We start from the raw sequence: 4,657 nt of genomic DNA, 5'->3' as shown, positions 1-4,657 counted from the left end.
AATCACTTCTAAGGACAGGATCCATACACAATAGTACACGGACAATACAAAATGAATTCAATGGCATTTTTGTAGGTTCTTTGCCTCATTATGTTTTTGCTAGGATTTCTTCCTTTCCTCTTTTTTCTTCCTTACAAATCCTTTGTGAATATTCTATAGCTTCTGGTTTTGTAGTTTTACAGGATTTCTGTATGTACATATGTCCCTACATCTATATACATTTCTAGTGCTTTGTCTTTGGCTTCTTTTGGTTTGGTTCTTTTGTCCTATTCTGGTTTGTTTGTTCTATTTCACATTTTTTTTAAATGTTATAGATGACTGTTTTTATTCTAATAAGACAGAGAAAGAAAGGGTGTGGATATGATTGGGTTGGGGAGTGGTGAGGATCTGGGAAGAGTAGGGGGAGGGGAAACTGTAAACAGAGTATATTGCTTCAAAAAATCTATTTAAAAAAAAAAAACCAAAATGCTGGGCAGTAGTGGCACACGCCTTTAATCCCAGCACTTGGGAGGCAAGGGCAGGTGGATCTTTGTGAGTCCCAGGCCATCTTGGTTGACAGAGCTAGTTCTAGGACAGCCAAGCTAAAGAAAGAAACACTGTCTTGAAAGCCAAACCAAAAAAAAAACTTAGAAGTAAATCAAAATAAATAAATAAATAAACAAACAAACAAATAAAAACCCTGTGTTGCCCTACAGATAGCAGGACATCTGAGGGCCAATGAAATAGGAAGCACTTTTCACAGATTACTTAAACATTTACCATAACCTAAGTAGACGACTGGAAATGAACAGAGGCCTACAAGAGTTCAGCAGCTTACCTGAGGCCACAGTCTTAAGAGAGGGCCAAAGGTGGCTCCAAACAGAGGTCCTTGCTATTTTTACATTTTCCCACACTGGCTCTTAGGAAGGAGTCCTCAGGAGGCTTGAACTTGGGGACCAGGAGAGTCACCGCATCCTTTGAGGCTATAACACATTTCTACAAACAGAGAGAGTTGACCATCTCTCCAGGTAGGGAACACATGCATGCTGGTGAAAGGCCAGGTGCCTCACTCATCCCAGTAACTCACAGTAAAGATTCACACTCCTCCTTCAAACACTGAACCCACATTCCCCTACTGACCTTCCATAGAAGAGGTCACTTCAAGAGGCAAAGGGACAACAGAGGTGGAGGCTGGAGTGGCCAGAGACTCCCATCTTCCGGACAGCTCAGGGACACCCACGTCAGCAGACTCAGGAGAGAGGGATGATGTGTCTTCCTCAGGCTCCCCACAGCCTCTGGGAATCTCAATATGTCTTTGTGTCACCCAGTAGTGTCTGGTTCTTGAACGGCCATTATTATCTCTGAGTGATAACTGGGAAGGAGGGAAATATTTTGAAATAAACCAAATTCCTATGCATTAAAGTCGGTAGGATGTTATAAACTGAAAATCAGCAGATACTGATATCAAAGTACCACCTTAGTAACCTCAGTGGAAGTGGGGCTCCCCTCAATCCCTTCATAGCTCTCAGGCATTCCGTGTGGTGGCTCTGTGATCACTTGAGTCTCTGCACTGTCTCCTGAATCTGGGGTGCTTGTCTGACTCATACTCTCAAATTTGGTGTCGTCCCACTCATCACGTGGGACAGAAGATACTGGGACAGCTGTGCTGACACTCACTGTGACCTTGAGGTTCCTCAGAAGACTGTCGGTGTTGGATCAATATTTAAAATATCCTCAGGGGTTGCCACGAAGTGTGTGGTGACAGTGGTCTGGGCATTGTCAGCCGGCTTCTCTGAGGGCCTCTCCCCACCAGGCTCTGTGTCTGCTGTGGAATCAGCACCAGGAAAGGCAGTGGTCCTCTTGGTTTCATCTGTTTTAAGTTCCTCAGTTCTTGGATTGGCAGTTAGCATTTCTTTGGTATTTATATAGGATGAAGGTGTATTTCCCAAGCTAACTGCTTCCTGACTTTCAGATGCAAACAACTGTGGTGGTATTGTGTTCCCCAAAATATTGTGCACCCTAATAAACCTATCTGGGGTCCGAGAACAGGACAGCCACAATATTAAATATAGAGGATAGGCAGTGGTAGCACAGGCCTTTAATCCTAGCATTCCAGAGGCAGAAATCCCTCTGGATCTCTGTGAGTTCAAGGCCACGTTGGAAACAGCCAGGCGTGGTGACTCACACCTTTAATCGCAGAAAGTGAGCCTTTAATCCCAGGGAGTGAGGCAGAAAGCAGAAAGATATATAAGGCGTGAGGACCAGAAACTAGAAGCTTTTGGCTGGTTAAGCATTCAGGCTTCTGAGCAGCAGTTCAGCTGAGATCCATTTGGATGAGGACTCAGAAGCTTCCAGTCTGAGGAAACAGGATCAGCTGAGGAACTGGTGAGGTGAGGTAGCTGTGGCTTGTTCTGCTTCTCTGATCTTCCAGCATTCACCCTAATGCCATGCCCTGAGTTTGTTTTTATTAATAAAACCTTCTAAGATTCCTGCTACAAACAACTGATTATACACATACTATAGGAAGTCATATGTTACATCTGTGATCCCTTCTAAAATGGAATGAGTACTAGAAGTGGGTGCTAGGGTCCCTCAAGCTCAGGACTGAGGGAAGCAGATAATCAAATAGCAATTATTAACATGGAAAGTGTGTCTGTTCAGGGGAGATTCTTTCAAGCTGACTGGGACCTTGTTCACTGTCTGAGACCACTGGCTCACTGGAGAGTGAAGATCAGGAAAGCTAGAGTTCAGAAGCCCAGCTCCTGGAAGGTAGTGTTCTTTGTTGAATGACAATACTTTATGCTTTGGGATGTCCTTCTGTATGCTATTTTTGTGTGTTTCTCTCATTGGTTGATAATAAAGCAGTTTTAGCCAATGCTGAGGCAAGATAAAGCTAGGTGGTACAATCAAACTGAGGAAGGAGATGAAGAAAGGCATCGTAGGGGAAGATGCCAGCCAGCCACTGATGAAGCAAGTTGTGTAGAAAATGAGGTGGCAAGCCATGAACCACATGGCAAAGCGTAGATAAGAAATATGGGTTACTTTAAATGTAAGAGCTAGCTAATAATAAGCCTGAGCCATCAGCCAAGCATTTATAATTAATATAAGCCTCTGGGTGGTAATTTGGGAAGTGACTGAGGAATGGGACAGGACAGAGAAAAGCCTCCATTTACAACTTTACTTAATTGCATCACTGATGATCCTGGAGACAGTACCATTGGAGCTTCAGAGGACATTGGCTGGGACATGGACTTTGGAGCAAAGGAGATGTTTTCCTGGTCACCTGTGTCCATCTTCTGAGACTGCTCTTTCTCCGCATTAGCATGTGCTACCTCCATCTTTTCTGCTTTGGGGAAAGCCAGGCATTGTGTGGCTAAGGGGAGGAAGAGAATGCGACAGAAAGCCACAGAGCTGTGCGTCAGAGCTGGTCTGCTCATAGTGGATGAGACACACAAGCTGAAGGAGTCGACAGCCCCAGCAATTGAGTCCTGTAGAAAAGTAAAGCAGAGCACACTGTCAGGTGGGCATATTTGTAAGTGAGCTCCTTTAACTTAACCCAGAAGTACAGTGGTCTCCTTGACTTCCTCCCAGAGAAGGGAGGCAGGAGATGCTTGTTCTATTTCTTTGTCCCCTTGAGACATGGATAACCCAGTTTACTTTTCCTTTCTGAATTCTGCAGCTGACTTAACTTACAGCTCCCTGGGAAATGGTACACACAATGACTGTAGAAACAGCACCATGTCTAGGAGATGGAAAGGAAATGTTCCAAACACATTTAAAGAACTTCTGTGTTCCTGTGGTCTGCATGCTGGTGTCCCTAAAATTCATGAGACCTAATCATAAGGATGGTGTGGGAGATGAGGCTTTTAGAAAATTCGGTCATGAAGACAGAGCACTGACGAAGGAGACCAGGGTCGCTGTGAAAAAGCCCTCAGACTCCACTTCCCCTCTTGTCTATCATGGGAGGCTCATCAATACTCAGCTTCTGGGAACCAGGCCCTAACCAGATACCACATCTGCTACTGCCCTTAGCTTGGACTTCAAGAGTCCAGACATGTAAGAGCTGAATTTGAGGGCTCTTGTTGTTCTTCTACTGTAACTGGAGTTGTATACAATTTCCTTCTTCTCCCCTCACTCCCACCCTAGTTATGGTATTTTGCTACAGTGGTCAAACTGGAAAGTATGTTTTAAAAGTTGATAAATATCAAAGCATACTGAAAATCAGTTATTTTCACGAGTTTAAAAATGGATATAGCCGGGCGGTGGTGGCGCATGCCTTTAATCCCAGCACTCGGGAGGCAGAGCCAGGCGGATCTCTGTGAGTTCGAGGCCAGCCTGGGCTACCAAGTGAGTCCCAGGAAAGGCGCAAAGCTACACAGAGAAACCCTGTCTCAAAAAGCAAATAATAATAATAATAATAATAATAATAATAATAATAATAAATAAATAAATAAAATAAAAAATAAAAATGATATGAATGGTTTTTCAGCCAAAATATACTTTAAAAATATTCAAATTCTTTGCAACAAACAAGAAAAATTATACACAAAAGCTTCAGGTTCCAAAATTTCAGATTCAGGAAAGATACTTAACAATGTGAATGAATGTTATTTTTAAAATGTTAAATTTGCACTTCTTGATGGTTAGCTATGATTTATAATAAATAGATTTGTTATAT

General features: G+C 43.1%; 1 pseudogene; it reads right to left on the bottom strand.

The window, feature by feature from the left end:
• Nucleotides 1–1,443: 1,443 nt before the first annotated feature.
• Nucleotides 1,444–2,916, bottom strand: LOC143267126 (armadillo-like helical domain-containing protein 4 pseudogene; annotated as a pseudogene).
• Nucleotides 2,917–4,657: the final 1,741 nt, after the last annotated feature.

This window comes from Peromyscus maniculatus, chromosome 9 (assembly GCF_049852395.1).
Source record: "Peromyscus maniculatus bairdii isolate BWxNUB_F1_BW_parent chromosome 9, HU_Pman_BW_mat_3.1, whole genome shotgun sequence".
Lineage (NCBI taxonomy): Eukaryota > Metazoa > Chordata > Mammalia > Rodentia > Cricetidae > Peromyscus > Peromyscus maniculatus.
The sequence above is the reverse complement of the archived record's forward strand: the minus strand, read 5'-3'. Positions and strand labels throughout refer to the sequence as shown.